We start from the raw sequence: 21337 nt of genomic DNA on the forward strand, positions 1-21337 counted from the left end.
ATAAAAACTATATCCGCAAGAAATATTTGAATGACTTTTTGTTAGCATAAAAGGATAAGTATTGCATGTATAAATGCTACAGTGACTTAACATTAATTATACTGAAGTCTACTGTTTTAAGTAGAAAATTTTGGAACCATGAAAAATAGAAGTGTCTTGATTTACATTGTTCTTCTTTCTATTGTCTCAATATAGGTACCAGAGTTGGATTATTTCTTCTATAAGGCTAAATGCCTTTCAATTTTTATACAGATTGTGTTTTTGCTCTGTTGGTTTATTTAACATAGCCTTCTATTTGCTGCATAAGATGATGTAGCAAAGGGAAATACAGAATGTGGCAACTTTATGACACATAAAAGGAAGCGATGGAGGATTTGGTGAAGATAATTATCAAAACCTCACTTATGAATCCATGGTTGCTTTAGTTTTCTTGGGATTAGTTGAAGGCATATTTGGAAGAAGAATGGAAATGAAAGATGACACTGCAATATGGAAACAAGCATTCTCCATAAAGGTCTCATTAGAGTTGGTTGAAAATGTGCGCTCCCTTTAGGTGTCACTGACACTATGAGTGCATAGCCTAAGATTTTGTAGTCTCATTCTACCTTACCCCTAGGATCTTGAAAGGCTAAGATCCTAAGCCTGATATTCACAACATTTTAATATTCTATAATGCTGAATTTTTATTCTATGAGAGCAAATTTGTTTATTAGAACCACTGCCAATTCATTCAGGTTCAATAATGATAAATATATTGAGAGATTAGCCCAGGATACATAATTATAAAATATCATCTTTTTAACCTGGAATTATATTAGAGAACTAACATACACACCTGGGTAAAAATATAACCTGCCCAACAAAAATAGAAATGAAAACTAAAAGCCTCTTCCCCCTACCTAACACCAATGTAACTCCCTATAGACAAATAGTGTTAACAGCTTTTTGTTTTGATTTTATGTGGATATTGTTTGTCTTTAAAAAGTGAACTCAGATCTGTTTCATAATATATTACCAGTAGAGAGAAGTTTAAAAATAACAATGAAAATTAGGAGGCATTGTATTGTACCATTAAACACCTATTCTTCCCAATTTTACTGCCCAGTTGTTAGTACTTGGTGTTGATAGGAGGCATTGTATTGTACCATTAAACACCTATTCTTCCCCATTTTACTGCCCAGTTGTTAGTACTTGTGTTGATAAGCACTTCACTTGTTGTTTAGTTGACATCATTAATTAAAATAAGTTTAAATCATTATTTCTGCACACATAAGAACTTCTGTCAACTTTAGACAGAATCTGTTGCACTTCCTGTATGAAAGATGTGAAATTGGGGCACCTAATGTTCTTTTACTAATATTCTTATTAATTTTTTCCCATTTTCTTAGCCATTTTATTTTGCATCAAGAGTTATGACATTACATTTTCCTCTATATCTATAATTGGGTTTTTTATTGTGTCTATAGTTTGATTCTAAAACCACATATTCTAAAACTAATATCAATTTAAAACTTCAATGCCAATTCATTACAGAACTAAATAGAATGAAGAAAATGTAACCTAATATTGTTAAAAGTTACTGCTGAAAGAAGACTCTACTGAGTGCCAGTAACTGATAGATTGTCTTGTTTCTGGACCAGGTTTAGTTGCCAAGCTTTCTTCTACTCATGTGACCAGACTCATTTTACATTTGTTCCCAGATGATATGCCTATTGGAAGTTTGACTGGATATAGAAATCTATGAAAATGTGTTTGATGATGTAATTATTCTGTAGATCCAGCATTCCTGATAAGAAGTCTAATAGTCTGGATAAAGTATAGTGTTTTCCTTTTAAAAGATATGGTTATAATATTCTGTTTTTCCTGTGGTTGTGAAAAATCATAAATGAATGCCTAGGTTTGAGGGAGTTGTTTCAAATAACATAGACATTTCAAATCTGGCAATATTTTCCCTCATATCCATTGTTTCTTTGATTCTGTCCTCCTTTCTGTTTCTGCTTTTTCATCCTGGAACTCTTAACTAGGATTAGGCTAAGAACCTGTATGTATAATACCTTCTCAATAAGCTTGCTTTTCGATCTTTTTCTGTTGTTTTGTCCTTTCATTTTTCTATATTATGGAGATTTATTTCAATTCCATTTTTGCAAATATTCTTATTTTTGTTCGTGTCCTTTTTGTAATTCAGATTATCTACTTAAAAGTGTAAGCAATTTGTCAAGTATATATTTTAGAGTTAACATATAACACATTGTATAATTATGTTATATGCATTTATATGTACACATATATAGCATTTTTTATTCTCAGATTGCTTCATTTAAAACATTCTTGTTCTGTTCACAAGTACATTGTTTTGTTTTTTGTGGGTTTTTGTATTTGTTTTTTGTTTTTTGTTTTTTTTGAGACAAGGTCTTGCCCTATTGCCCAGGCTGGAGTGCAGTGGCTCTGTCATGGCTCATTGCAGCCTTGACCTACTGGGCTCAAGTGGTCCTCACACCTCAGGCTTCTGATGAGCTAGGACTACAGATGTGCTCCACCATGCCTGGCTAATTTTTCTTTTGTAGCGATGGAGTCTCACTACGATGCCCCAGCTAGTCTAGAACTCCTAGGCTCCAGCAATACCTCATGAATATGTTTTTAAGCATTTGCTTTTGTTTACTGATTTGTCTGTTTTCCTCAGGGGTCATTTGTTTAATTCCTTTATTGTTGGCATTCTCTTTCAAATCTTTTTTTCTCTTCTCAAATGCTTAATGATTTCTACTTATTTGTGAATATCTGTGAATGAAGAAACATAGAAGGGATTACAAAGAGAAGATATAATCATGGTGGGATCCTAGCCTCAATCTGAGCTGGAAGAATTTCTAATTTTGGACTGAAATCCAGTATGAAATGAGATAATATGACTATTCTTTTTGTCTTGCAAATTTGCTTTGGTATTAACAAAAATAAGAATTACCAATTAGACAATTATACCATCACTGGAAGCACAATATACAGAAATGATGCTTCTTTCAAGGAAAGAAAATCTCATTCGAACGCAGAATGCAATTCTGTCAATGTTGTTTTTTAAATTTCTGAGTAGTCACAACACATAAAACAGAAAAAGTACAAAAATTTACTTTTAGTTAATACTATTTTCATCTGTTTCATTTTCAACAAAATTCTGTCAATATATTTAGGTATACAGTCTTATTGATTCTAAACATTCTATAAAAAGCATGTTCCATGTTTGTGTAGGTTTGGGTATACAAGTAGATTAATTTATCTCATTAAGCAATATTTGGTCCATATGTGCTTGGCATGCCACAAACATGCGTATGTAATCGTGAACAAAACAGAATGGATCTGTTTCCATGGTGGATAAGATATGAAATAAACACATAACAAATAAATTACAGATGTAATATATGAAAGAAAAATATGGGGTCCAGAGAGAAAAGAAACAAATATAAGTAATCAAATATTGTCCTTTAATGGATTAATATTTAAGCTTAATAAAATTAGTAAGAGAAGGAGAACATGACTCCTGAAAAGAGGGTGTAGGTGAACATTCCAGAAAGAGAAAATAGCAGATGTGAAAGCTTGATGTGGGAACAAGATGGGTTCAACCAAAGAGCCATGCTATTAGGAAGAAGGAGAGGTGAGAAAAGGACAAGGATGGTGAAGAAGATAGACGCTAGATGATGTAGGACTTTGTCCTAATAAAATGGGAAGTTACGGAATTATTTTAAATGTGTGATTAGAGTGATGGAAGTTTCTGTTAAAGATCAATTTAGCTTTCGTGTGAATGATGAATAAAATAAAAGAAAGAGGAGCTTGCAGTGAGCCGAGATTGTGCCACTGCACTCCAGCCTGGGCGACAGAGCAAGACTCCATCTCAAAAAAAAAAAAAAAAAAAGAAAGAGTAGAATTTGATCATTGTGAAAATGTTTAAATTGAGATGTTGTTTTTACTTAGACTTGGGAATCTTTGTAAATCTACATTTATGTCATATAGTGGATATATGTACTGTTCTTTCTCACCCAAAACCCATTATTTTTTCTTTTGGTGTCTCAACCTTAAATTATTAGTCCCCAGTGTTCTTATTTCCATAGTAGGGAAATTGAATGTTTTATTTTAGAACTTTAAGTCTTATTTTGAGGATAAAAAAGATTATAAATTGTTGGAGTCAGTATACCCAGACACAGAATGCTGGGAAAAATTTCAGTTAGTTCCTGTTACATGGATAGTGGTTGGCTTCCAGAGGATTGTTTGGGGTATTTGGATCCTTTCAAATCTCCATCAGCCTTTCGTTTTCGTTTATTTAGATGATGTATATATTTTCTTTCAATATTTTGAAAGTGCAATTGAAATGCAGCTTTCAGAAAAATTTCCCTAGGCCAGTCCCCTCCTTACTAGTGTTTGTGAGAATTTCTTCTGGTTACATTGTGTAACCATCAGTATTTGTGTCTTTGCAAGATATGGTGCTTCAGCTATCCTTTTTACTCTGTAAAATCCTCCAAATCCCTCTTAAACATTGTCTTACTTCTTAAGCCAGGTTGAATTTCTGTTAATTGCAACCACAAAATTTTAACAGATACACAACAGCCTCAAATACAAAATAACTATCCATTGGCAGCAATGGAATGAGAAAAGGACCTCCAAAAACTCCTTCATAAAAACAATAAGAACAATGGCAAAAAGTCAAAATCAACTTTTTCAGTACTCAGAATTAACAGGCCACGCAGCAATCCAAGGATGGTTTATTTTAAAAAGGGACCAAATCTCTGTAAGAACAGTGAGGTGTTCCAACATTTTAACATACTCACACCCTCTTTCCATTCTGTAGAAGCCTTGAAAGTCAATAACCACACAATCACTGTAGCCTTGAAAATCAGTAGACATCCGGGCGTGGTGGCTTACACCTGTAATCCCAGCACTTTGGGAGGCCGAGGTGGGCGGATTGCCTGAAGTCAGGAGTTCAAGACCAGCCTGGCCAACATGGTGAAACCCCGTCTCTACTAAAAATAAAAAATTAGCTGGGCACGGTGGCAGGTGCCTGTAATTCCAACTACTCGAGAGGCTGAGGCAAGAGAATGGCTTGAACCAGGGAGGCAGAGGTTGTAGTGAGCCGAGATTGCACCACCGCACTCCAGCCTGGGTGCCGGAGCAGGACTCTGTCTCAAGAAATAAATAAAATACAATAAAAAATAAAAATCGGTAAACAAGCAGCCACTGAAGGAAGAGAACAAGTTTGGAGATAACAAAGAGTGCCATTCCCAAACAGTGGAACTTAACAAACCCACCCTGTGGTTTCCTGGAAACTGACACTGACAGGGATTTTCTTTCGTTGTCCTGATTCAAAACTTGCTCCTTGTGGGCAGTTAATCAACAACTATTTAACATCCCAGCTTCCTGAAGCAGTTAAAACAAATGGGACAATTAAAAACTAAACAAAAAACAAATTAATGAAAATTTTGGAATATGAAATGTCCATAGGAAGCTTTGTTCTGCTCCTGGGAATCCAGAAGACCACCTGCATCTGCAGGAATGTGTGTACCCAGAAAAAAACTTAAAAGACCCTAATTGCTCAGCTGTGGCTGATCTTGAGATTCTCTACAAACCAGAAATAAATGCTAAGACAGAGCTGTAAACACTCTGAATGCATAAAAACACAGTCCAGTACACAAATAGAACCCACTAGCAAAAGCTAGAGGACTTTAAGTTCAAGGTATTTATGAAAATCTTTGTCCAGTCTGTTCTTGACTACTAAACTGAGCAGAAACTTAATTGGTCACACATAATAAAGATTAGTGATTTTACAGAATTAGTTTTGAAAACTCAATAAACAAACCAAAAACTACAAACAAAAAAAATTTTTTTTTCTTTTTTTTTTTTTTAAGATGGAGTCTTGGACAGGCTGGAGTGCAGTGGCACGATCTTGGCTCACTGCAGCCTCTGCCCCCTGGGTTCCAGCGATTCTCCTGCCTCAGCCTAATGGGGAGCTGGGATTACAGGCACACGCCACCATGCCCAGCTAATTTTTGTATTTTTAGTAGAGACAAGGTTTTGCTACGTCTACTCTGTTTTTGTTCAACTTTTTTAGATTTCATATAAATAAGTGAGACACTATTTGTCTTTATTTCACTGACATAATGACCTCCCGCTTCATCTGTGTTGTTGAAATGGTAAGATTTCCTTTTTTATGGTTAAACAAAACTAACAATAGCAACAACAATAAACAGCAACAATAACAAGCCTTGGTGAGGAGAGGGATCCAATTTGCAAAGTTGCAAAAGTTTATTACTTAAAACACCGAATTGTCTTTTTTTTCTTTTTTTTTTTTTTTTTTTTTTTTTTTTTGAGATAGAGTCTTGCTGTGTCGCCCAGGCTGGAGTGCAGTGGCATGGTCTCCGCTCACTGCAAGCTCTGCCTCCCGGGTTCATGCCATACTCCTGCCTATAGTCCCAGCTACTCGGGAAGCTAAAATGCCCAATTTTCAACATAAAATAACAAAAATAAAAAGAAATAAGAAAGTATGGCCCATGCACAGGAAGAAAAATCGTGAATAGAAACTGTCCCTGAGAAAACCCATGTCATAGAGTTAACAGAAATTTTAAATCAATTATTTTTTTAAATATAATTTAAAAAATTTGAAAATTGTCTCACCAAATAGAGGATAACAATCAAGCAATAAAATTGATCTTTTTTAAAACCACATAAAAATTCTGGAGCAGAATTATCTAATAACCTTAAACAAAAATTTCACTGGAGTGGCTCAATAGCAGATTTGAGATGGCAGAATAAAAAAAGAATGATCTTGAATGTATGTTAATTGATGTATCTCATTTGAGAAAGAAAAAAAGTGAATAAAAATAAACACAGCCTCAGAATCCTATGAGTCACCTTCAAGTATACCAACATACTTAGAATGGCAGATCCAGAAGTAGAGGAGAATAAAAATCCAAAAGGATATTTGAAGAAATGGTTGAAAACTCCATAGAATTAATTTAAAAACATTAATCTACAGATCCAAGAAGCACAAAAAGCCCTAAGCAGAATACAAAATGTAATCAGCATGCAGACACATCGTACTATAATGTCAAAAGACAAGGACAGGCCGGGCGCGGTGGCTCACGCCTGTAATCCCAGCACTTTGGGAGGCCGAGGCAGGCAGATCACGAGGTCAGGAGATCGAGATCATCCTAACACGATGAAACCCCGTCTCTACTAAAAATACAAAAAATTAGCTGGGCGTAGTGGTGGGCGCCTGTAGTCCCAGCTACTCGGGAGGCTGAGGCAGGAGAATGGCGTGAACCCAGGAGGTGGAGCTTGCAGTGAGCCGAGATCGTGCCACTGCACTCCAGCCTGGGCGACAGAGTGAGACTCTGTCCCCTGCCCTCCCCCACCTCCCAAAAAAAAAAAGACGATGACAAATTCAAATCTTCAAATCGGCAAGAGTTAGGCAATCTATTATATATGGGTCATTTTCAGTAAGATTACTAGCTTATTTCTCAACAGAAACCCTGGAGACAGGCACTGGGATGGCATATTCAAGGTGCTAAAATAAAGAATATTGTCAGCCAAGAATTTAATGTTCAGCGAATCTATTCAACAATGAAGGAAAAATTTAGACATTCCCAGAAAATCAAAACTCAAAGAACTATTCGTTAGCATACCTTCCCCAAAAGAAATGATAAAGGGAATGTTCAGGCTGAAAGAAAAAGACATGAGACAATAACTTGCATGCACATGAATGAATAGCACCAAACAGGTAACAACATCTGTAAATTTAAAGAAAGTATAAGTGCTTTTTTGTTTGCAACACTGTGTGCGTATTTCTATCTTATTTAAAAGGCGACTGAAAAAAGCAATAACTTAAAAAATTTGTTTCTAAGATTAAAAGACAAAGATTTAAATTGTGTGATGATAAAAGGAAAATGGAATTAAGTAATGATGTTATATAAGAGCAAAGTTTTTGTATACTGTTGGAATTAATTTGGTATAAACTTAAACTAGATTGTTATAATAAAAGATGTTATTTTAATCCCTAGGTTATTTCTAAGAAAATAACATACTAAGATAAGCAATAACAAAATTAAAATACTACACTGGAAAAAAAAAAAAAAACCTTTGAAAGAAGGTGATAACGAAAAAACAGGATAACAAGGTATAAGATAAACATATAGAAAAACAGCAAAACAGTATCTGTAAATCATACCTTATCAGTAATTATATTAGATCAAAATGGATTAAATGCTCCAAAAAGCAAAGTAGGCGGAATTGATATTTTTAAAAGTATAATTTAATTATGTGGTTTACACAAAACACACTTTAGACTCAAAGACACGGAAGACTGAATGTAAAAGGATAGAAAAACACACAGTACACAATTGTAAGTAAAATATAGTTACTATATAAGACAAAAATTGCTGATAGAAACAAAGACAAATATTCAGATAAAAGGGTCAACAAAATATATAACCCATGTAAAATGGACAAATTTCTAGAAAGATACAAACTGCTCAACCAACCCAAGAAGTAAACAATCTGAATAGACCTATATAAAAATAGATTGAATTAATAGTCAAACACTTTCCACAAAGGGAAACCAAGAATCAGATGATATCATCTGTGAATTCTATCCAATGTTTAAAAAGCAATTAATATCAATCCTTAACAAAATTTTTCAAAAAATGGAAAATTATGGGGCATTTTCCAACTCATCTTATGTAGCCATTATTATGCTAATACTGAAACTAGACAAAGACATCACAAGAATAGAAGAAAAAAACTATGGGCCAATATCTCTTATGATATATACACAAAATTCTCAAGAAAGTAATAAGCTGAATTTAGGAATATATAAAAGTGATTTTGTACTTTGGCCAAGTAGAATTTATCCCAGGAATGGAAGGTTTAACACATAAAAAACTATCAATGAAATGTACTGTACTTATAAAGGAAAAAATGACCAATAGATGCAGAAAAAAAATTGATAAAACTTATCCTTTTATGATAAAAGCACTCAAAAAGCTAGAAAAAAAAAGGAAAATGTCTAAAGCTAAGCGAGGGCATCCACACGAATCTCATATCTAACCTTGTAGCTAATGGTGAAAGATTGAAAGCTTTGCCTTGAAATAAAGAACAAGATAATGACACCCATATTTGGAAAGAAGAACCAAAACTCTCTCTGTTTGCAGACTGTGAACTTACTTAAAGAAAATCCAAAGAAAACAACAAAAGTCTATTAGAGGTTAAAAAGTTTAGAGAGGTTGTAAGATACAAAAATATATTTCATATCTATACACTAGCAAAAAACCTGCCAAAAATGAAATTAAGAAAACAATACCATTTGAAATAGCAACTTTTATAATAGTAAAATAAATACAATAGGTCGGGCATGGTGGCCCACACCTGTAATCCCAGCACTTAGGGAGACCAAAGTGGGGAGATCATTTGAGGTCAGGAGATTGAGACCAGACTGGCCAACATGGTGAATCCCCATCTCTACTAAAGATACAAAAATTAGCTGGGCATGGTGGCATGTGACTGTAATCCCAGCCACTAGGGAGGCTGAGTGGGGAGAATCACTTGAACCCAGGAGGCACAGGTTGCAGTGAGCCAAAATTGTGCCACAGCACTCCAGCCTGGATGACAAGAGTGAAACTCAGTTTCAAAATAAATAAATACAATAATTAGAAATTAATTTTTAAATGAAATCCAAAACTGTTAAACTGAAAGGCACAAAATGTCATTAAAGGAAATTAATAACTAAATGAAAAAAAAAAAGGAAGCCCATCCTCATTAATTAAAAGATTTAATATTGTTCAAATAACAATGCTCCCCAAATTAATCTGCAGACTCAATTTAAACTGCATCAAAATATCAAATACCTTCTTTTTGCAAAAACTGACAAACTGTTCCTAATATTCGCATGGAAATTCAAGGAACACAGAATTGTGAAAATAAATTTAAGAAGAGCAAAGGTAGAATACTTGTGTGTGTGTGTGTGTGTGTGTGTTGATGGGAGGTGTGATGAAGACATTTTGGAATTAGTGCACATGTTTGTGCATGAATATACCAAAACCATCTGAATTGTACACTTCAAAAGGGTAAATATTTTGGAATATGTATTTGTTTCCTAGAGGTGCCATAACTAATTGTATTAGTCTGTTTTCACACTGCTGATAGAGACATACCTTAGACTGGGCAATTTATAAGAGAAAGAGTACACTTACAGTTCTATGTGGCTAGGGAAGCCTCACAATCATGGCAGAAGGCAAGAAGGAGTAAGTCACATCTTACATGGATGGCAGCAGGCCAAAAGAGAGCTTGTGCAGGGAAACACCCATTTTTAAAACCATCAGATCTCATGAGACTCATTCACTATCACAAGAACAACACAGGAAAGACCCGCCCCCATAATTCAATCACCAGGGTCGTCCCATGACATGTGGGGATTGTGGGAGTTACAATTCAAGGTGAGATTTGGGGGGGGACACAGCCAAACCATATCATTCTGCCTCAGCCCCTCCCAAATCTCATGTTCTTGCATTTCAAAACAAATCACACCTTCCCAATAGTCCCCAAAAGTCTTAACTCATTTCAGCATTAACTCAACAGTCCACAGTGCAATGTCTCATCTGAGACAAGGCAAGTCCCTTTCTCCTATGAGCCTGTAAAATCAAAAGTAAGTTAGTTACTTCCTAGATACACTGGGGGTATGGGCATTGAGTAAATACAGCCATTCCAAATGGGAGAAATTGGCCAAAACAAAGGGGCTATAGGCCCCACAAATGTCCAAAATCCAGCAGGCAGTCAAATCTTAAAGCTCCAAAATGATCTCCTTTGACTCTATGTCTCACATCCAGGTCATGCTTTTGCAAGAGGTGAGTTCCCATGATCTTGGACAGTTCTGCCCCTGTGGCTTTGCAGGGTGCAGCCTCCCACCCAGCTGCTTTCGTGGGCTGGTGTTGAGTATCTGCAGCTTTTCCAGATAAATGGTGCAAGCTGTCAGTGGATCTACAATTCTGGGGTCTGGAGGACACTGGCCCTCTTCTCACAGTTCCACTAGGTGGTGCCCCAGTAGGGACTCTCTGTGGTGGCTCCAACCCCACATTTCCCTCCTAGCAGAGGTTCTCCATGAGGGCCCCACCCTTGAAGCAAACTTCTTCCTGGGCATCCAGGTGTTTCCATACATCTTCTGAAATCTAGGCAGAGGTTCCCAAACCCCAATTCTTCTGTGGACTCACAGGCTCAACACAATGTGGAAGCTGCCAAGGCTTGGGGCTTATACCCTCTGAAGCCATGGCCTGAGCTCTATGTTCACCCCTTTCAGCCACAAATGGAGCAGCTGGGACATAGGGCACCAAGTCTCTAGGCTGCACACAGCATGGGGACTCTGGGCCTGGCCTACAAAACTATTTTTTCCTCCTGTGCCCTTGGGCCTGTGATGGGAGGGGCTGCTGTGAGACCTCTGACATGCCCTGGGGACATTTTCCCCATTGTCTTGGAGATTAACATTTGGCTCCTCATTACTTATGCAAATTTCTGCAGCTGGCTTGAATTTCTCCTTAGAAAATGAGATTTTCTTTTTTATCCCATTTTTGGGCTGCACATTTTTCAAATTTTTATGCTCTGCTTCCCTTATAAAACTGAATGTCTTTAACAACGCCCAAGTCACTTCTTGAATGCTTTGCTACTTATAAATTTCTTCACCAGATACCCTAAATTATCTCTCACAAGTTCAAAGTTCCACAAATGTCTAAGGCAGGGACAAATGCCACCAGTCTCTTTGCTAAAACGTAAGAGTCACCTTTGTTCTACTTCCCAACAAGTTCCAGATCTCCATCTAGGACCTCCTCAGTCTGGGCTTTATAGTTCATATCACTCTCATCATTTTTGTCAAAGCCATTCAACGAGTCTCTAGGAAGTTCCAAACTTTTCTATATTTTCCTGTCTTCTGAGCCCTCCAAACCATTCCAACCTTTTCCTGTTATCCAGTTCCAAAATTGCTTCCACATTTTTGGATATCTTTCCAACAGCACCCAACTCTCAGTACCAATTTATTGTATTAGTACATTTTCACACTGCTGATAAAGATATATCTGAGACTGGTAATTTGCAAGAGAAAAAGGTTTCATGGACTTACAGTTTCACGTGGCTGGGGAAGCCTCACAATCACGGTGGAAGGCAAGGAGGAGCAAGTCACATCTTATATGAATGGCAACAGGCAAAAAGAGAGCTTGTGCAGGGAAACTCCCATTTTTAAAACCATCAGATCTTGTGAGACTCATTCATCATCATGAGAACAGCATAGGAAAGACCTGCCCCCATAATTCAATCACCTCCCACTGGGTTTCTCCCTTAACATGTGGGAATTGTGGGAGTTAGAATTCAAGATGATTTTTGGGTGAGGACACAGCCAAACCATATCATGACTTAATACAACTTGGTGGCTTAAAACAACAGAAATTTATTTTCTCACAGTTCTTAAATCCAGAAATTCAAAACCAGAAGTTAGAGTGCACCATAATCTAGAATAGTTAATCATGAGATTCTTACCTAAATCTGTAAATATCCGATTTCCGAATAAAGTTACATCCTGAGATTCTGGATGAACACGAATTTTGGGGAGACGTTATTCAACTCACTCTAAGTTACCCTCTGTCTTCCTCAAATTCCTTACTTTTCTATATGCAAGCCACATTCACCCTGTCTCAATATCCTGAATAGTCTTAACTAATTCCAGCATCAACTCTAACTGCTAAATCTGATATAACATCATCTGCTAACTAATTTCCAAATCTCATCGCCTAATTCATCTAAATCAGGTATGGGTTCTACTTTGTGTATGATCCATCTTGGGATAAAATCCCTCTCTATCTCCAATTCTTGAAATTAGAAAACAACTTTTCTGCTTCCAAAATACAACGGTTGGATGGTTATATGATAGACATTTCCACTCCAAAAGGGAGATATTGGAAGTAGTAAGGGTCACTGGTTCCAAGCAAGACTGAAACCTAACAGAGCAAATTTTATTACGTTTCAGAGCCTGAAAATAATCCTCTATGGCTTAATGCTCTCTCCTCTAAATCTGTGGTGGTGGCAGCCTCATTCTCTGAGCCCTTTTTCTTGAAAAAGGAGACCTGATTCCAAAGATATGTGGCAGCTGAGTAGTTTTATCAGCCTGCTTTCTACCTATAGAATTTTGAAAGTCGAATTACCTTCATTTGTTATTTTATCTCTGTCAGTCCAGGTGTACCTTGTGTTCCTGCTTCCCCCAGGATAATGTTCTCAATAACTGATCCTCTTGTATATGTTAAAAGGATAAACACCATTCAACAAAATGGTTTTCCAGTGATCCTTTCTGAATAATCCCATCTGTATTTCTGCTTTCTGCTAAAATAGTTGATCAGATCCATGAGTGATACAACTAATCTTTCAACAAAAAGCTGTTGCTATGGTTTGGGTCTGTCTTCCAAAAGTTCATGTGTTGAAAAGATAATTGTCTTTATAGTAGTATTAAGAGAGATGGTTCCTTTAAGAGGTGATTAGGCCATGGGGGTTCTACTCTCAGGAAAGGATTGATGCCTTTGTCTCAGAAGGGGGTTAATTATTGCAGGGGGTAGACTCTCTACAAAAAGAATATTTCAGGTCCCATTTTGTTTTTCTCTGTTTAGCATGCAAGCTTCTGCCTTTTTCCTTCTGCCATAGGATGACCCTCACCAGATGCTGGTACCGTGCTCCCGAGCTTCCCAGCCTTCAGAATTATAAGCCAAATAAAGTTCTGTTCTTTATAATTTACCCAGTCTGTGGTATTCTGTTATAGCAGCAGAAAACAGACTAAGACAGCTGTCCAGCCACATTCTTGGCATTCTCCCCAGAGTATGCTTTCTCAACAGTACATTTCCTAATTTAGCATCCTTTGAAATCTGGATAGACCAAGGAACTCACGAGTCTCAAATTGATGGTTCCTTTTTGCTTAACAGTTCCTTCCTCAATTTATCTCTTCCTTTTCACATTTTACTCTAAACAGAAAGGAGAAATCAGACCACACCTTGCTTGGAAATCTCCTCAGCTATATATACAATTTTATCACTTACAAGTTCTGCTTTCCACCCAACTGTAAAATGTAATTAAGCCAAGTTTTCTCTCTCTTTATAATAAGAATCTCCTTTCCTCCAGTGTCCAATAACATGTTTCTCATTTCTATCTGACCTCACTAGAAATACCTTTAACCTTTATATTTCTATGATTTTGTTTACAATGATATGTGTTTTCTCTAAGACAACAGCTTTCCCTACCATAATCCTCATTCCCATCTGAGCCTTCACCAGTATTGCCTATATTATCTATGTTTCTGTCAACATTCTCTTCAGTGCAATCTAGGCTATTTTCATCATGCATCCAAAAATGCTCCCAGTTTCTATCTATTTCCCAATCCCAAAGCCACTTACATATTTGTGGGTATTTGTTATAGCAGCAACCCATTTCCCAGTACTAAAATAGGTATTAGTTTTTTAGGGTTGCCATAACTTTTTACCACAACTTGGTGGCTTAAGATAACAAATTCATTTTCCTACAGTTCTGAAGTCCAGAAGGTCAAAATCATAGTGTTGTCAGGGCCTTACTTGCTCTGAAAGTATAGGAGAATCCTTCTTTGCCTCTTTCATCTTATGGTGACTCCTGATTTTCCATATCTTGTGGCAGCATGACACCAGTCTCTGCTTCCATTTTCATACGGTATCACCACTGTGTGTCGCTGTGTTCATCAAACAAACATCCTTCTCCTTTCTGTTAAAAAGATACCAGTCACTGGACTTAGGACCCACTCTAAATACAGGATAATTTTATCTTCACGTACTTATTTAAATACGCAAATGATTATTTCCAAATAAGGTCACATTCTGAGATTCAAGTGGACATGAATTTTGGAGATACACTGTTCAACCCACTATCTTATATGAATTGTATCTCAATTTTAAAAACTGATATTAAGAACAAAAAAATAAGATGCTTAGTTCAGATACTATAATTACATTGAAACCTTTAATTATCCCACATTAGGAGGCAAATTTTATTAAATTTTATACTTTCGATGTCTGACACAAACACATAAAAGTAAGTGCATTGGGGAAATAATTATCCATTTAATGACTTTATTGGCTAGAGGAAGGAAAAAAAGTGCACTGAATCACAACAATCATGGAGCTAATTGTTTTAACCATGCTTCAAACCAATAAGCAATTTAATCATGTTTGAAGGTTTAATATATTTTCTTTTCAGTGAAGTATTTTAAATTATATGATCTCCTTCCTGTGGCCAAATTGGCATTATTTCAAATTATTATTTGAGTACTATGTGTCAGGCACTGTGTCAAGCATGTGTTAGTTCACTGCCTTGGTCTGTTCAGGCTGCTACAAAAAAGTACCTCAGAGTGGATAATTTATAAACAATAGGAATTTATTGCTCTGGAAGCTAGTTCTGGAAGCTAGGAAGTCGGAGATCAAGGCACTAACAGATTTAGTGTTTGATGAGAGCCCATTGCTCACAGATGGCAACTTCTATGTGCCCTCACATGGCAGAAGGGGTGAACAAGCTCCTTGGGACCTCTTTTATAAGGGCACTAATCTAACTGATGAAGACTCCACTATCATGACCTAATCACCTTCCAAAGACCCCACCTTCTAATATCACCATGGGGATTAGCTTTCAATATATGAATTTGGTGGGGGAGGCCACAAACATTCATTCTATAAAATTCACTTAGTTCTCACAATTTTATAAAGTACATACTCAAGTAATCTTAATTTTATGAAAAAAAAAAAACTCAGACTTTGAGAAGCCAAACCACTCTCTCCTGTTCATATAACTATTAAATGAGTTTTGAATTTATTTACCACTGCCATGGATTTCAATTCAATGCATCTTTCTTGCTCATCCACAATGTGTAAGTCTCTATCTGATTGAAGAGTAATTAACTTTTCTAAAGGAAAGCTGCTCTTTCTGGTGATACATATTCCTCTTTTAACATGACAAATTTCAGGATCTAATAGTATTATTGAATTGCCATTTGGTTATGCTTTTCACATTTCAATTCACATTTTAATGCATTTTCTTTTTTTTTTTTTTTTTTTTTTTTTTTTTAAAGGATAAATTAAGTAAAAATTTTCATTCAGCAGTAGGTATCACAATGGTTCCTATAGTTTTCATTTAAAACAGATTTATACCAGTTATGTAAATTTTTTTTTTTTTTTTTTCTTTTTTTTTTTTTTTTTTTTTTTCTTTTATTATTATTATTATTATTATCATTATTATACTTTAGGTTTTATGGTACATGTGCGCAATGTGCAGGTAAGTTACATATGTATACATGTGCCATGCTGGTGCGCTGCACCCACCAACTTGTCATCTAGCATTAGGTATATCTCCCAATGCTATCCCTCCCCCCTCCCCCCACCCCACAACAGTCCCCAAAGTGTGATGTTCCCCTTCCTGTGTCCATGTGTTCTCATTGTTCAATTCCCACCTATGAGTGAGAATATGCGGTGTTTGGTTTTTTGTTCTTGCGATAGTTTACTGAGAATGATGATTTCCAGTTTCATCCATGTCCCTACAAAGGACGTGAACTCATCATTTTTTATGGCTGCATAGTATTCCATGGTGTATATGTGCCACATTTTCTTAATCCAGTCTATCATTGCTGGACATTTGGGTTGGTTCCAAGTCTTTGCTATTGTGAATAATGCGGCAATAAACATACGTGTGCATGTGTCTTTATAGCAGCATGATTTATAGTCCTTTGGGTATATACCCAGTAATGGGATGGCTGGGTCGAATGGAATTTCTAGTTCTAGATCCCTGAGGAATCGCCACACTGACTTCCACAAGGGTTGAACTAGTTTACAGTCCCACCAACAGTGTAAAAGTGTTCCTATTTCTCCACATCCTCTCCAGCACCTGTTGTTTCCTGACTTTTTAATGATTGCCATTCTAACTGGTGTGAGATGGTATCTCATTGTGGTTTTGATTTGCATTTCTCTGATGGCCAGTGATGGTGAGCATTTTTTCATGTGTTTTTTGGCTGCATAAATGTCTTCTTTTGAGAAGTGTCTGTTCATGTCCTTCGCCCACTTTTTGATGGGGTTGTTTGTTTTTTTCTTGTAAATTTGTTGGAGTTCATTGTAGATTCTGGATATTAGCCCTTTGTCAGATGAGTAGGTTGCGAAAATTTTCTCCCATTTTGTAGGTTGCCTGTTCACTCTGATGGTAGTTTCCTTTGCTGTGCAGAAGCTCTTTAGTTTAATTAGATCCCATTTGTCAATTTTGGCTTTTGTTGCCATTGCTTTTGGTGTTTTAGACATGAAGTCCTTGCCCATGCCTATGTCCTGAATGGTAATGCCTAGGTTTTCTTCTAGGGTTTTTATGGTTTTAGGTCTAACATTTAAGTCTTTAATCCATCTTGAATTGATTTTTGTATAAGGTGTAAGGAAGGGATCCAGTTTCAGCTTTCTACATATGGCTAGCCAGTTTTCCCAGCACCATTTATTAAATAGGGAATCCTTTCCCCATTTCTTGTTTTTGTCAGGTTTGTCAAAGATCAGATACTTGTAGATATGTGGCATTATTTCTGACGGCTCTGTTCTGTTCCATTGATCTATATCTCTGTTTTGGTACCAGTACCATGCTGTTTTGGTTACTGTAGCCTTGTAGTATAGTTTGAAGTCAGGTAGTGTGATGCCTCCAGCTTTGTTCTTTTGGCTTAGGATTGACTTGGCGATGCGGGCTCTTTTTTGGTTCCATATGAACTTTAAAGTAGTTTTTTCCAATTCTGTGAAGAAAGTCATTGGTAGCTTGATGGGGATGGCATTGAATCTGTAAATTACCTTGGGAAGGATGGCCATTTTCATGATATTGATTCTTCCTACCCATGAGCATGGAATGCTCTTCCATTTGTTTGTGTCCTCTTTTATTTCCTTGAGCAGTGGTTTGTAGTTCTCCTTGAAGAGGTCTTTCACATCCCTTGTAAGTTGGATTCCTAGGTATTTTATTCTCTTTGAAGCAATTGTGAATGGGAGTTCACTCATGATTTGGCTCTCTGTTTGTCTGTTATTGATGTATAAGAATGCTTGTGATTTTTGCACATTGATTTTGTATCCTGAGACTTTGCTGAAGTTGCTTATCAGCTTAAGGAGATTTTGGGCTGAGACAATGGGGTTGTCTAGATATACTATCATGTCATCTGCAAACAAGGACAATTTGACTTCCTCTTTTCCTAATTGAATACCCTTGATTTCCTTCTCCTGCCTAATTGCCCTGGCCAGAACTTCCAACACTATGTTGAATAGAAGTGGCGAGAGAGGGCATCCCTGTCTTGTGCCAGTTTTCAAAGGGAATGCTTCCAGTTTTTGCCCATTCAGTATGATATTGGCTGTGGGTTTGTCATAAATAGCTCTTATTATTTTGTGATACGTCCCATCAATTCCTAATTTATTGAGAGTTTTTAGCATGAAGGGTTGTTGAATTTTGTCAAAGGCCTTTTCTGCATCTATTGAGACAATCATGTGGTTTTTGTCTTTGGTTCTGTTTATATGCTGGATTACATTTATTGATTTGCGTATATTGAACCAGCCTTGCATCCCAGGGATGAAGCCCACTTGATCATGGTGGATAAGCTTTTTGATGTGCTGCTGGATTCTGTTTGCCAGTATCTTATTGAGGATTTTTGCATCAATGTTCATCAAGGATATTGGTCTAAAATTCTCTTTTTTTGTTGTGTCTCTGCCAGGCTTTGGTATCAGGATGATGCTGGCCTCATAAAATGAGTTAGGGAGGATTCCCTCTTTTTCTATTGATTGGAATAGTTTCAGAAGGAATGGTACCAGCTCCTCCTTGTACCTCTGGTAGAATTCGGCTGTGAACCCATCTGGTCCTGGACTTTTTTTGGTTGGTAAGCTATTGATTATTGCCACAATTTCAGCTCCTGTTATTGGTCTATTCAGAGATTCAACTTCTTCCTGGTTTAGTCTTGGGAGGGTGTATGTGTTGAGGAATTTATCCATTTCTTCTAGATTTTCTAGTTTATTTGCATAGAGGTGTTTGTAATATTCCCTGATGGTAGTTTGTATTTCTGTGGGATCGGTGGTGATATCCCCTTTATCATTTTTTATTGCATCTATTTGATTCTTCTCTCTTTTTTTCTTTATTAATCTTGCTAGCGGTCTATCAATTTTGTTGATCCTTTCAAAAAACCAGCTCCTGGATTCATTGATTTTTTGAAGGGTTTTTTGTGTCTCTATTTCCTTCAGTTCTGCTCTGATTTTAGTTATTTCTTGCCTTCTGCTAGCTTTTGAATGTGTTTGCTCTTGCTTTTCTAGTTCTTTTAATTGTGATGTTAGGGTGTCAATTTTGGATCTTTCCTGCTTTCTCTTGTGGGCATTTAGTGCTATAAATTTCCCTCTACACACTGCTTTGAATGCATCCCAGAGATTCTGGTATGTTGTGTCTTTGTTCTCGTTGGTTTCAAAGAACATCTTTATTTCTGCCTTCATTTCGTTATGTACCCAGTAGTCATTCAGGAGCAGGTTGTTCAGTTTCCACGTAGTTGAGCGGTTTTGAGTGAGATTCTTAATCCTGAGTTCTAGCTTGATTGCACTGTGATCTGAGAGACAGTTTGTTACAATTTCTGTTCTTTTACATTTATTGAGGAGATCTTTACTTCCAAGTATATGGTCAATTTTGGAATAGGTGTGGTGTGGTGCTGAAAAAAATGTATATTCTGTTGATTTGGGGTGGAGAGTTCTGTAGATGTCTATTAGGTCCGCTTGGTGCAGAGCTGAGTTCAATTCCTGGGTATCCTTGTTGACTTTCTGTCTCGTTGATCTGTCTAATGTTGACAGTGGGGTGTTAAAGTCTCCCATTATTAATGTGTGGGAGTCTAAGTCTCTTTGTAGGTCACTCAGGACTTGCTTTATGAATCTGGGTGCTCCTGTATTGGGTGCATATATATTTAGGATAGTTAGCTCTTCTTGTTGAATTAATCCCTTTACCATTATGTAATGGCCTTCTTTGTCTCTTTTGATCTTTGTTGGTTTAAAGTCTGTTTTATCAGAGACTAGGATTGCAACCCCTGCCTTTTTTTGTTTTCCATTTGCTTGGTAGATCTTCCTCCATCCTTTTATTTTGAGCCTATGTGTGTCTCTGCACGTGAGATGGGTTTCCTGAATACAGCACACTGATGGGTCTTGAGTCTTTATCCAATTTGCCAGTCTGTGTCTTTTAATTGGAGCATTTAGTCCATTTACATTTAAAGTTAATATTGTTATGTGTGAATCTGATCCTGTCATTATGATGTTAGCTGGATATTTTTCTCGTTAGTTGATGCAGTCTCTTCCTAGTCTCGATGGTCTTTACATTTCGGTATGATTTTGCAGTGGCTGGTACCGGTTGTGCCTTTCCATGTTTAGCGCTTCCTTCAGGAGCTCTTTTAGGGCAGGCCTGGTGGTGACAAAATCTCTCAGCATTTGCTTGTCTGTAAAGTATTTTATTTCTCCTTCACTTATGAAGCTTAGTTTGGCAGGATATGAAATTCTAGGTTGAAAATTCTTTTCTTTAAGAACGTTGAATATTGGCCCCCACTCTCTTCTGGCTTGTAGGGTTTCTGCCGAGAGATCCGCTGTTAGTCTGATGGGCTTCCCTTTGATGGTAACCCGACCTTTCTCTCTGGCTGCCCTTAACATTTTTTCCTTCATTTCAACTTTGGCGAATCTGACAATTATGTGTCTTGGAGTTGCTCTTCTCGAGGAGTATCTTTGTGGCGTTCTCTGTATTTCCTGAATCTGAATGTTGGCCTGCCTTGCTAGATTGGGGAAGTTCTCCTGGATAATATCCTGCAGAGTGTTTTCCAACTTGTTTCCATTCTCCCCGTCACTTTCAGGTACACCAATCAGACGTAGATTTGGTCTCTTCACATAGTCCCACATTTCTTGGAGGCTTTGCTCGTTTCTTTTTATTCTTTTTTCTCTAAACTTCCCTTCTCGCTTCATTTCATTCATTTCATCTTCCAGGGCTGATACCCTTTCTTCCATTTGATCGCATCGGCTCCTGAGGCTTCTGCATTCTTCACGTAGTTCTCGAGCCTTGGTTTTCAGCTCCATCAGCTCCTTTAAGCACTTCTCTGTATTGGTTATTCTAGTTATACATTCTTCTAAATTTTTTTCAAAGTTTTCAACTTCTTTGCCTTTGGTTTGAATATCCTCCCGTAGCTCGGAGTAATTTGATCGTCTGAAGCCTTCTTCTCTCAGCTCGTCAAAGTCATTCTCCGTCCAGCTTTGTTCCGTTGCTGGTGAGGAAC

The 21337-nt window shown here is 36.9% G+C and overlaps 1 long non-coding RNA gene across 4 annotated transcripts in view; it reads right to left on the reverse strand.

The window, feature by feature from the left end:
• LOC129030695 (uncharacterized) overlaps positions 1-21337 on the reverse strand; it is a 114389-nt gene that overhangs the window by 71785 nt on the left and 21267 nt on the right. For all 4 annotated transcript variants that reach the window (XR_008500730.1, XR_008500729.1, XR_008500728.1 and 1 more), the window contains one exon: positions 14616-14778. This is a non-coding gene — a long non-coding RNA (uncharacterized LOC129030695). The remainder of the gene's footprint in view (positions 1-14615; positions 14779-21337) is intronic.

The sequence above is a fragment of the Pongo pygmaeus genome, chromosome 12, assembly GCF_028885625.2.
Source record: "Pongo pygmaeus isolate AG05252 chromosome 12, NHGRI_mPonPyg2-v2.0_pri, whole genome shotgun sequence".
NCBI classification, from domain to species: domain Eukaryota; kingdom Metazoa; phylum Chordata; class Mammalia; order Primates; family Hominidae; genus Pongo; species Pongo pygmaeus.